This window comes from Erpetoichthys calabaricus, chromosome 4 (assembly GCF_900747795.2).
Source record: "Erpetoichthys calabaricus chromosome 4, fErpCal1.3, whole genome shotgun sequence".
NCBI lineage: Eukaryota > Metazoa > Chordata > Cladistia > Polypteriformes > Polypteridae > Erpetoichthys > Erpetoichthys calabaricus.
The window spans coordinates 180555441-180569253 of record NC_041397.2 but is presented as its reverse complement, the minus strand read 5'-3'; the positions used below and the strand labels follow the sequence as shown (position 1 = coordinate 180569253).

Below are 13813 nucleotides of genomic sequence, written 5' to 3'. Positions count from 1 at the left end.
GGCAGGTGTGACGAGGCTCCAAAAAACTGGATGTATGAATGGGTATCGCACAGGTTTAACTTAAATATTGTGTAAATGTTGGGTTTGTGATCTGGTGGTCGGAGACACGAACACAGAATTCAATGCATGTTCTTCTGAGCGGGCTTTCTTTATTGCACGCGTGCTGTCTCTATCTGACATACTAAAACCCCAGTTCCTATCCGTCCTTTTTCTTTCTCCACATAACCAATCACCACATGATAAACGTCTTTGTGAAATTAAAACTAGTTATAAACTTAGCCCACGGAGTGTTCAGAAATTTAAAAATATCTTCGTTATACATGTTTAATTATGCCATCCATTCAGAGTTGTGCCCATCTCTGAACGAGTCGCCAGCACATCGAAGGATGAATACAAGCAAAACATACACTAGCAGGGTCAATATAGCACAACAAAACCCCACATCCTACATGACTTTGAAAGGAAACTGAAGCGCCGAGTAAACCCACCAGAAAAACATGCAAATGCAAGGCAGGCACGCCGCCGTGCCCCCATATGATTAATACTTGCTTTAATGCATTTCATCATGAAAATTATATTAAGTATTTATTTTAGCATTCTAAATGTTCAGAGAGAAGGAAGATCATAAAGTGAATGTATTCTGTGCGGAGATCGCTGCCAGCGCCTCCTCTTAGTGCAAGAAGAAGTCAGTTTAAGAATCACTTAACACAAATCATTTAATGTGCTATATAACTTATGACGGGGTTTGAAAACATGTCGTCACACTATTACACAGTACCCAGGTACATTACACTGTATTGAAAACAAATAAAACAAGTACAACTTGGCTTGCAGTATTATCCAGTAGTATAGAAACAGTATTTACACATCTGACCTTTTAAAACTAAAGTATCTCCAGGCTCTCTGTCCATTTTCACCACGTAGCATTCCTATGCTACCGCCCACTATTTGGTGGTGTAGCAGTGAAAAACAGCCCTAGTGCAACAAATCTGTGTTTAGCGGTGTAGCAGTGAAAAAGGTCCCCACTTGAACAGTTTCCCGCTGCGCCACGTTCCGAACGACGTTTAGGCAATTTAAACCGGTGTTGCGGTATAAGAAAAATCCATATCGTAAAAAAAAATAAAAAACGGTTTTCGGTATGAACCGGTATACCGCCCAGCACTATCACAGACTACCTGATTTATCTTTCCATGTGCACATTAGAATCTTATTCTGACATTTTATCTAGAGTAACTGAAAATTACTACTTAAAACCAATCCTACAAATAAAAATTCAAACATCATTATATCAGTACTATTGATCTAGTGAATTCCAAGATAATTAGGATATTTTAACTTAAAGAAACTCTTTAAAGCATTTTTTTAATACATTTGCGCAACATTTTTTCATGTGTGAAATTACAATTATTGCTTGACAAAAATCCATTGTTTCAGAAAGTCTGTGAAACAGCCCTTCCAGTACCCTTTTCAAAGTATCTTATATGACACATAAGAATTTTGTTATTGCTTAGCCTGTGTACTAATCCAGAATTAGAATGTTAATTGAATATTCAATGTAAATGGTAGTCTGTATTACATTCACCAGCATTTATTTCAAATATATGACACGTATACTTTCACTATATTTGTCACATTTTAGGGGTTATACTAATGAACATTAGTTTGGCTCCAAAAACCAAACGAATGACACAAATTTGCCATTTGCATATTTGTGTTCAACAATGAAGTATGTCACTTTGCCATTCCTGCTTCTTCAAAACATTAAATAAATTTTATTTTGGTATTAATAAATGAAGTAGCTAATTTCTTCGTCAGTGAAGACAAGACCAAATAGCCACTTTATCTGACGCTTGTCTCGTTGGAAATGCAAAGGGTCCAGCTCTTTTTGTAGGGACTGTAAGTATTTATATATAAAAAAAAAACAAAAAAAAAAAAACACAACCATCCAGCCATCATTTTCTCTCCTCTTATAGCTTTGTGACACTACAAGTTGAACAATTAAAACTCACGTCTGATCGCTCACATTATAGAAAGCGCACACAAATCTATTTCTGACCTAATACCGTTATAGGGGAAAGTGTCAAAAACGAAAAGCTGTGTGTGTTTTGTCATTGCTTAGCTTTTTTTTTTAACTGATAATAAGCACAGTTCCCATAATTCTCCTGACTCAAACACAAAGCATGTCTAGACATACTGTTTTTAATTTTCAACATGTGTTGATGTGATGCTGTATCATCACTCTCACCACTGCAAGCCAAGTAAGTAGCCAGCCAAATAAGAACTGTATCTATGAAGAAGTAGCCAACATTAACCTTGTGTTTTTACGCATGTTTTTCTCACTTATTTTTGTACCTTCCAGAGTAATTAGTTCACTTGCAGTCGCGCATGAGTGCAGCGCCATCTTTCACTCGGTACTACCAATAGCATATGAAAGCTAGTACTGTTACATTTTCCAAACTTAGGATATCAACTTGGTTTTGAAATACCAATTCTTATGACATTACTATGTACAAATTAATGAGACTATACAATACAAGTTATTCTTTTAAATATTTTTTCTCCTAAACCAAGATCACTATTTCTTTCCAAGTTTAACCAAGGAAGAGTGAAAGACAGCAAGAACAGTCAAAGAAGAAAAAACACTTAACTTGCCCTATTGTGATTTTTCATAGAAGAACAAGCTAAGCTATATTGGATGTACAGTATCTGCTCCTTCCAAGTAATTCAAGTAAGTACTTCATTAAAACCTACACACATATTGATAAACACCAAAACAAACAAAATATTTTGTGGGAAAAAACAAGATATGCTGTTTATTTTTTAGCATGAAATAAAGATCTTTAAGAAACAGAAAAAGAATAAATCAAAAATAGGCCTGATAGCAAAGAGAAGTCAATGTAAACCCACCTCTTATTTGGGCAATCCTATTACTGATTTTTATAGAAATTAAAGTTCATAGTAACAGAGATACATTTATATGTTGACAACTAGTGGACTTCGCCCCCTGCTTGTTTCGCTCGCCAACCCCTGTTTCTTTTTCCAGATACACACTTAAGATTTTCTTTTATTCTTTGAATTGTTGCTATTTCATTAGTTTCATTTTATTTCTGAACTTCTGTAAAAACAATATTTGGAATCTTTCGAGTCCCAACGTGCTGAATCTTTTAAATGAGGTCAGTGAGACATGTGTTTAATGACTTTGTACCATAATTCAGGATAGCTTTCTGTTTGGAATTTTAGCACAGACAAAATGATCAACATCATCAGCAGTTAATAATTTTTTTTGCAAAGTAACCAATAAATGCATGCGAGGTAAACCCCATTTTTGAAATTCTCTGACTTAAACTTCAAAGCCTTACAATATTTACATACTTCTGACATATCATCTATGTTCATATATTCGATCTCTATTCGCCTTTTCGTTATTTTTCCCCGAGTAATAATTTCTTTCTTTGCGCTAATGCAATGTTTACTTTCTTTTTTTTGACACTGTTGTTTTTTTCTGCTTTCATATTCTGTATCTTGCTCTGCATGTGTTTCGCACCTACGTTTTTTTGAGTCTTTTGAATTCCAGTTTTCATTATCTCTAACCTGCTCTGCATGTGTTTGGCCCCCTTGTTTTTTAACCTTTTCATGACATTTTAGAGTCAGACAGACTCTAAAAAAAAGAGTTTTCTACTCTGTCTTTTATTTCTGACCTCGCTTTATCCTGCTTTTTTTTTTTTTTTTTTTTTTTTAAATGACACCTGGTCCGTGGTGATTATTTTCCCTTTTCCCAAGTAATAATTTGTTTGTTTGCGCTTCTCCGATCTTTACTTTCTTTTTGTTATACTTTCTAATTTTCCTACTTTCATATTCTTTGACTTTCTCCACATATGTATCACTCCAACTATTTTTTTTTTTTTGAGCTTTTCAAATTCCACTGCTTTCATAATCTCTGACCTGCTCTGCATATGTATAGCGCCACCGTCCGGATTGGACGTGATTTTTTTTTTTTTTTAATTCCACTTTTTCCGGGCTGATAATTACTTTCCTTATTTTCTGAATTTGCACCTAGATTATTCTTTTTCTTTTTTGTCTCAGCACCACTTTTGAGTCTCTTTTCTTCGCGCTGCTTTCTTCTTCGCTTAGTCGACGTTTTAATTATAACATATTGTCCTTATACGCTTTATATGCGCTGAGACCCTGGATCTCTGTTCAATTGCTGCTAGTGGGTCATCAATAACTTAAAAAGGGCAAACTAGGTCACAGGAACCATGAAGGTTGAGAAACACTGGTGTAAGGGAGGGCACTGCAGGTTGAATACATTAGAAACGTGGAGTGGTGCCAAAATAAAAAATACTACTGCTGCAGGTTTTGGCAATTTCTGGAACATTATTATCCTATTGTTTTCTGTGGTCCTTGGCCACAAGTGCAGATCTAACTCAGTTGGTCATAAATCAGCATGTGACTGCATTTTGTTTGCGGTTATCATTCCGTCTGCATCTTTTGTTGGTTGAGGCACACTGGCATAATGGTTAGCACTGCTGCCTCACACCACGGATCACATTTATGGCCGCAATAATCTATCGCACATATTTGGCAGATGCTACTGTAGCCCTCAGGGACACTTGAAAGACCCTTGCACCACTAAAATTAAAATTAGTTTTGTTCCTCCTCCCCCATTCACTTTAATGAATCTTGCAGAATTTGGTAAGTTTCAGAACATTTCCATTATTACATCAAACACACAGTGAATCAAACCTTGTTGGGTTTGCTCATCACTATTCCTCATGTCATATCTTTTTCTTTTGCATACTATTAACATTCTGTTTGTCCCGATTGTAAGAAGTCATATACTCTAGGGTGCAATTTCTGAAACAAAAGTAAAAAAAAATAATTTTTAGAATTGTGTAAATATGGTATGAACAAATATCTTTGTTCTTTGATAAGCAACATATCCATTCATTGAAGGATGCCTCTTTTACATTTTGGTTTTGCTGGGAGTTACACTCTATTTCAAAAGTCAAGCAAGAATCAACCCTGAACTCCATTTCAATCTACTGCAGGGAACACAGCAGACATATCTATACTTGGGGGCTCTGCCCCCTGCTCGCTTCGTTCGCCAACCTCTGGTCTTGGGTAACCCGAAATAGATTTGAAAGAGATTATTGTTGGCGTAACCCGAAATACATTGATGAATGTATGCGATATGTGCCTGCATTGCTTGCGGCATTTCAGACGCACGCTGTAGGCGCCTGCGTTCATTGATTATATCCAGGCGGGCTCGTGTTTGTATCTCCGTCAGTTGTGGTCTTTCGTTTTGAACCCGTGCCTGCTTTGCTTCCGGGCTATTGTTGTTATCCATGCGGGCTCGCTTTTGTAGCTCCGTTAGTTGAGCTGGATCGTTTTGGAGCTGTGACCGCGGACTCCATTAGTTATCCGTTGTCTACCGTTCGTATTAACAGTAAGTGCAATTATCCATATTACTGAGCGTTTTCTGTGGTTGTACTGTTAATAATGCATCACTGTAATGTGATTCACATATGCTATAATGGTTCGGACGTGTGAGGATGCCGTACATTTAATACGGAGACTTCATTTATTCTCATTACCCGGACCATGCTGTGTAGTGTGGACGTTTAGTTCAGAAGCGCGTTGTAGGCGCCTGGGCTTTTCGTACTTTCTCGTGCCTTCCATACTATTTTTGTGGACCTTTGCGGACACCGTAGTGTCTTACGTGTGACTCTGGGGTGCAGTGCAGAATCCTCTTTTCTGTGTGGCTGTGTCGTTAGCTATGGGCGTGTTGTTGCTTCATGTCCTATTCAGAAGCGCGTTTTGGATGCCTGCGCCTTTCGTACTATCTTTGTGGACCTGTGGGGCCTCCGTAGCCTCTTCCGTTTGACTCTGGGGTGCAGCGCAGAATCCTCTTTTTTGTGTGGCTGTGTCGTTAGTTGTTAGCTATGGGCGCATTGTTGCTTCATTTCTCATTCACGTTAGTTGAGCTCTTTCGTTTTTAGGGCCGTGACTCCTTTGTTCGCGGTGGATAAGACTTCGCTTGCGGTTTATAAGACGCGCGCTGTAGGCGCCCTGCGCAGTACGTCTCATGGTCCCATCGCCGTGTACCTGCGTCCATACCCGGTTTATTCTCGGTTAGTAATATGGATTGGGCCAATGAGCAGTCACCATTCAACTAATGTGTTTGTTTAGGATGCAACAGAAAACCACATGATCCAGAAAAAATATAAGGGGAAACAGACAGAACGTGCAAACTAAAAACATAGACAGTGACAGAAAAGCCCACAAAAATACAAAGATTTTGTAAATGCCAAACAATCAGTGGCTGCATGGGGAATCAAATACACAGAGGACATTAGAAACATTGAGGCAATTGTGCAAAACACTTATCCAAAGTGCAACCTTTTATAATAAACTACATTATAACCAAGTAAATATTCTTTAAATCAGTTCTACCATATATAGAACAGTTATAGATAGATAGATAGATAGATAGATAGATAGATAGATAGATAGATAGATAGATAGAGATACTTTATTAATCCCAAGGGGAAATTCACATACTCCAGCAGCACCTTACTGATACAAAAAACAATATTAAATTAAAAGCTGATAATAATGCAGGTAAAAAACAGACAATAACTTTATATAATGTTAACGTTTACCCCACCCCCCCCTGGTGGAATTCAAGAATCGCATAGTTTGGGGGAGGAACGATTTTCTCAGTCTGTCAGTGGAGCAGGACAGTGACCGCAGTCTGTCGCTGAAGCTGCTCCTCTGTCTAGAGATGACACCGTTTAGTGGATGCAGTGGATTTTCCATAATTGATAGGAGCTGCTGAGCGCCCGTCGCTCTGCCACAGATGTCAAACTGTCTAGCTCCATGCCAACAATAGAGCCTGCCTTCCTCACCAGTTTGTCCAGGCGTGCGGCGTCTTTCTTCTTAATGCTGCCCTCCCAGCACACCACCGCGTAGAAGAGGGCGCTCGCCACAACTGTCTGATAGAACATCTGCAGCATCTTATTGCAGATGTTGAAGGACGCCAGCCTTCTAAGGAAGCATAGCCGGCTCTGTCCCTTTCTTACACAGAGCATCAGTATTGGCCAGTCCAGTCTAATTTATCATCCAGCTGCACTCCCAGGTATTTATAGGTCTGCACCATCTGTACACAGTCACCTCTGATGATCACGGGGTCCATGAGGGGTCTGGGCCTCCTAAAACCCACCACCAGCTTCTTGGTTTTGCTGGTGTTCAGGTGTAGGTGGTTTGAGTCGCACCATTTAACAAAGTCATTGATTAGGTCCCTATACTCCTCCTCCTGCCCACTCCTGATGCAGCCCACGATAGCAGTGTCAACAGCGAACTTTTGCATTGTGGCAGGACTCCGAGTTGTGTTGGAAGTCCGATGTATATAGGATGAACAGGATCAGAGAAAGTACAGTCCCTTGTGGTGTTCCTGTGTTGCTGACCACAATGTCAGACATGCAGTTCCCAAGACGCACATACTGAGGTCTGTCTTTAAGATAGTTCACGATCCATGCCACCAGGTATGAAGCTACTCCCATCTCTGTCAGCTTGTCCCTAAGGAGCAGAGGTTGGATTGTGTTGAAGGCGCTAGAGAAGTCTAGAAACATAATTCTTACAGCACCACTGCCTCTGTCCAAGTGAGAGAGGGATCAATGTAGCATATAGATGATGGCATCCTCCGCTCCCACCTTCTCCTGATATGCAAACTGCAGAGGGTCGAGGGCGTGTTGAACCTGTGGCCTCAGGTGGTGAAGCAGCAGCCTCTCCATGGTCTTCATCACATGTGATGTCAGAGCAACAGGCCGGAAGTCATTCAGCTCACTAGGACGTGATACCTTTGGGACTGGGGTGATGCAAGATGTCTTCCAAAGCCTCGGGACTCTCCCCTGTTCCAGGCTCAGGTTGAAGATGCGCTGTAGAGGACCCCCCAGCTCCGATGCACAGACCTTCAGCAGTCGTGGCGATACTCCATCTGGACCCGCTGCTTTTGCTGGCACGAAGTCTCCTCAGCTCTCTGCTCACTTGCGCTGTTGTAATTATGGGTGGGGATGTCTCTCCTATGCTCGTATCAGCAGAAGGATGTGTGGAGAGTGCAGTACTCCGAGGTGAGAGTGAGAGTGGGTTAGGGTGGTTAAACCTGTTAAAGAAGTTGTTCATTTGGTTTGCTCTCTTCACGTCTCTCTCGAATGGTGGTACCCTGCTTCGAGCTGCAGCCAGTGATGATCTTCATCCCATCCCACACTTCCTTCATGCTGTTATTCTGCAACTTCTGCTCCAGCTTTCTCCTGTACTGCTTGTTCGCCGCCCTGAGCTGGACTCGGAGTTCCTTCTGCACGCGCTTGAGCTCATGCTGATCACCATCTTTAAAAGCCCTTTTTTTCTGGTTCAAATAGTAAAAGATTCTAAACCACAAACCTTTTAACAGCTAATTGATAGAAGTCTAAATCCCAAACTCATTATGTTTTGCAAGTTCTTCAGTTTACACCCACCATATACAGTCATATGAAAAAGTTTGAGAACCCCTCTCAGCCTGCATAATAATTTCCTCTACTTTCAACAAAAAAGATAACAGTGGTATGTCTTTCATTTCCTAGGAACATCCGAGTACTGGGGTGTTTTCCGAACAAAGATTTTTAGTGAGGTAGTATTTAGTTGTATGAAATTAAATCAAATGTGAAAAACTGGCTGTGCAAAAATTTGGGTCCCCTTGTAATTTTGCTGATTTGAATGCATGTGACTGGTCAATACTGATTACTTGCAACACCAAATTGGTTGGATTAGCTCGTTAAGCCTTGAACTTCACAAACAGGTGTGTCCAGTCATGAGAAAAAGTATTTAAAGTGGTCAATTGCAAGTTGTGCTTCCCTTTGACTCTCCTCTGAAGAGTGACATCATGGGATACTCAAAGCAACTATCAAAAGATCTGAAAACAAAGAATGTTCATTATCATGGTTTAGGGGAAGGCTACAAAAAGCTATCTCAGAGGTTTAAACTGTCAGTTTTCTAACTGTAAGGAATGTAATCAGGAAATGGAAGGCCATAGGCACAGTTGCTGTTAAACCCAGGTCTGGCAGGCCAAGAAAAATACAGGAGCGACATATGCGCAGGATTGTGAGAATGGTTACAGACAACCCACAGATCACCTCCAAAGACCTGCAAGAACATCTTGCTGCAGATGGTGTATCTGTACATCGTTCTACAATTCAGCACAATTTGCACAAAGAACATCTGTATGGCAGGGTGATGAGAAAGAAGCCCTTTCTGCACTCATGCCACAAATCAAGTCGCTTGTTGTACGCAAATGCTCATTCAGATGAGCCAGATTCATTTTGGTACAAAGTGCTTTGGACTGATGAGACAAAAATTGAGTTATTTGGTCATAACAAAAAGGCACTTTGCATGGCGGAAGAAGGGAACCACATTCCAAGGAAAAACACCTGCTACCCTACTGTCACAGTTTTAATACTGTAGACCAATACTTGCAAAAAGGTCTCTGCAGCAAAACTAAACCAATGTGAGCACTTTACTGTATCTTAGGAAAGAATATTAATGCTTTGTCAACTTTATATGCTTGAGCTTTCTATCTGTAACTAAATTGCAAATCAATTACACCAAATGCATCACTTACCTATTTACAGCTTAAATGTAAGGATGCAAATAAATACATTAATAAATCCCAACTGATTATTGTCATGATAGTAACATTAAGCGCAAGGGCGGAAACTAATCAGGAGAAGAAAGTTAGCCCTATCACAGGGCTAACTAAAGCACATACTTAAACTCACACCAAGCTAATCTAACATACAGGTCTTTAGAATGAGTTGGGAAAACCAAAGTCCATTCATTCACCAATCCATCCATCCATCTTCTAAATCTGTTTACCCAGAGCAGGGTGTGCAGGGAAGCTGGCATCTAGCCCAGCAAGCATCAGGCAAAATGCAGGAACAACCCCCTGGGCAGAGCATCAGCCCATTACAGAATGAATAAACACAAACCCCAACACACATCAGGGACAATTTACATTGGATCAGTACCTCACCTAGGCGTGTTTCCTGTTTTATTCCCAGTGCTGGGAGTAAATTGTGTTTAGGAATGCTTTGTTAAAAGGACTATATACTGTATATATACCTTCTCTTCCATATATATATATATATATATATATATATATATATATATATATATATATATATATATATTTATATATATATATATACATATACACATACACACACACACTGCATATATGTAGCGTTTTCAAACCTTGTATTCCAACAAATATTTTAATTATATCTAATATTTTTCCATTTACATGATTATGTTCCCAAAATGGCATGAATGTCACAAACAGAATAAAACGTTCCATGTTTCTACATTTGGATCACCAGCAGCTTAACTGGTATACCATTATGGGCATCTCTACATTTCATACTCTCGACAAAAACATATTTACCACGGTATATCCTTCTAGGCACGTTAAAGCACCACTTGCAAACCCACTTTTCTATCGAGATCAGCAATTGTTACGAGAAATTCTTAGTCTCTGCGGTCTCGACTTTTGATGTAAAACCCGATTCTATACTATCCGTTATTTGCTTATTAATGATACCACGTAGCATGAGCCAGTATCTGGAGGCGCAACTCGAGCTCCGTACAGTCTACCGTTAAGACGAGCCAATACTGTATTAGGAATTTCATGTGCAGTAAAGCTTTGGTGATACAGAAGCTACAGGAACGAACGCCACACGGAAGTGTGCTTGCGCGGGAGTTTCGCACCAGACCTTATTTTTTAAGCTCCCTTTTCACTTAAAATTACTTTTGAAGCGTTTACAACAATCAGATAGCATAATTTTTAAGTAACGTATGCAAGAGAAAAATTCCATGGTTGCAGGTTTCTATTTTTCTCTTCAGGTAAAACTAAAAATTTGCAGTATTGCAATGTAAATAAGGTTTTTGTTTTGTTCTTCGTACAAAAGTTTACATTTATTATTCACTTCTACATTTAATAAATGTGTACTTTTTTCCTGATGCAATACTTTTTTACCTCATGCAATACTTTCTATAAAAGAACTAAATTAAACGGGATTCAATAAGAAAAAGTTTTTGGCCTAGCTGACCCTAAAAATCCATGACTAGAACAACCCTCTGCCACACCATTCTGCAAATATTATTACATATTTTAGACATTTAGCGTGTCTTATTTATCTTATATAATGCATAAATCCAACATACCAATAATACGTCTTTGCTCCAACCGCTCGACTTAGTGAATTCAACACTGGTTACAGTTTTTGTTTTGTTTTTTTTTTTTTTAATGTGTCACATATAAAAGTTATCGCGAGACGTAAGTTGAGTCGGTCGTTGCCCATGGTGAACCAACGCGTGTTCGCGTGCACTTTGCGCAGACCCAGAGCCTTCGAAAAGTAGGCGGGATATCAGTCAATCATTTTGTGAGTGACCAATCAACTACGACAAGTGTCAGGCGTGAACAAATCATATGCGAAAGTGTTTTGTCAGTTTTTATTTAGGTAAAAAGGTCTGTATTGGTGCAAGTTTTTAACTAGGATTGTGTTGGAATGTGTTGAACAGAAGCACAAATCGCAAAGCCCTGCAGAGAGTGATGAAGGCAGCACCGAATACTACCAATACCCAAATGCTTTCTCTTCAGGGCATATATATATGTATATAAAAAATTGGCTACCTAAGAAAGACAAGCAATACAATTATAGCCCTCAGCCATCCTGTGATCGCTTGTCTCATTTCTTTCTTCCTTTTGGGCAAACGGTACAGAGCCATTCGCTTTCGCAACGGAAAATTCTGTTTCTATCCACAGATCGTTATGTTACTGAAGAGCAAATCATACTGTTACACAATAAACTCTGTGAGTGTGTCTATCCTAATATATAGTATATAACAAATACAGTACTGTACTAGCAAATATTGTATATATATATATATATATATATATATATATATATATATATATATATATATATATATATTATAATCTATCTATCTATCTATCTATCTATCTAATCTACACATAAATGGCTGCAAGGATATTTTGTGCATGCATGTTTTTCTCTTAAATCTTGATATCCATCATTACCATGTATCATCATTACCATGTATTTATTATGAAAATAACTGTAAACAGTATTGATTATTTTTAAATGTATCCACGTATATAATTGGTTTTTAAGGTCACTTTGTATGAAGACACATCCATCCATCCATTATTCAACCCGCTATTACCTAAATACAGGGTCACTGGGGTCTGCTGGAGCCAATCCCAGCCAACACAGGGCACAAGGCAGGAAACAAACCCTGGGCAGGGCGCCAGCCCACCGCAGATGAAGACACATAAATGTAAATGTAAATATAAATTTAAATTTATAAATCATATTTGTTGAAAAAAATACTTTGCTGGTCTTATAGTTCCGTGTTATGTTTCCTACTTGCAACATTTTAGGATAATATACTTTGTATTTCATAACTGCAATATTTGACTGGGTGTCTCCTGTGCAAACCATACACTGAAGGCTTCCTTTTCAGCCAGGTGGAAGCAACAAAATGGTACCAACAGGCCAAAAGGGCTGCAGCCTAGGCAGTTAGGGAAGCAAAAACAGTCTATCGATCGGGCTCAAAGAGGTTCTAGTAACCATCAGACAACTCAATAAGGGAAGGCAGAGCTTCACCCAGGATGTTTTCAGCAAGGGCGGAGAAGTGCTGACCCAGACTGAGGATTTTGTTTGGCAGTGGAAGGAACACTTTGAGGAGCTCCTGAACCCAATGGACACACCCTGTGTAGAGGAGGCAGAGCCAGAAACTGATGGTGGATCAATGCCCAGGTCACAGAGGGTAGTTAAGTAATTCCAGTTATTGTTCTAGATGTTGTATTGCTCTAAATATAGTTGGGGTGTCATGGCTGATATGCCTTTTCAGTGTTGCTTGGTCACTGGGAGCTGTGCCTCTGGAGTGGGAGGCTGGGTTGGTGGTCCCCATTTTTAAAAGGGGGACTGGAGTGTGTGCTCCAACTATTGGGTGATCACACTCCTCAGCCTCCCTTTAAAAGCTTATACCTGGGTGCTAAGAAGGAGACTCCACCAAGCTGTGGAATCTCAGATCCATGAGGAGCAACGTGAATTCCATTCTGGTTGTGAAACAGTGGACAAGCTCTTTGCCCTCATGAGGATTTTGGAGGGGGCATGGGAGCACACCCCAATCAGTCTAAATGTGTTTTGTGAATTTAGAGAAGTGTTATGACTATGTTCTTTGAGGAAATCTGTGGAGGATGCAGGGGGAGTACAGGATTCCGAGTCCCTTAAGAAGGGCTATTCAGTCCCTGTATAATCACAGAGAGAGATGTGTCAGAAAAACATCAACACCATTTCAACTGACTGTGGGTGTCTGTCAGGGCTGTGCTTTGTCTCATATCCTGTTTGTGATTTTCACTGACATGATATCAAGATGTATCCAGGGAGGAAGGGGGGTCCAGTAATAATCACAAAACCCCATGATGGTGTTTTCCAATCCTGCTGGTTTTGATAGCTGATAATTTCCCATCTTCCATAACATGCTTGACTTACTAATCTTTTTTTTCAATAATTTTTTATCTAAAAATGTATCTGTCAATTTAGAATTACCAATTTATTTGTATTCCATTTATAATATCCCTGTGTTTATTTCAATTTTTTTGTTTTAAGTACTGATTTTTTACTTTTCAGTTTTATTTTATTCTCTAATTGAAATGAGAAAATTATTGAAACAGTGATTGTTGGGCAGTTATGAA

General features: G+C 39.3%; 1 protein-coding gene across 1 annotated transcript in view; it reads right to left on the bottom strand.

Annotated features, from left to right (window-relative positions):
* The window catches only part of ppp2r3b (protein phosphatase 2, regulatory subunit B'', beta), a 149170-nt gene extending 137789 nt beyond the window's left edge, over positions 1 to 11381 (bottom strand). Inside the window, exon 1 of the mRNA XM_028799997.2 lies at positions 11254 to 11381. The gene's annotated coding sequence lies outside the window, so the exon portion shown is untranslated. The remainder of the gene's footprint in view (positions 1 to 11253) is intronic.
* Between the last annotated feature and the right edge of the window lie 2432 nt (positions 11382 to 13813).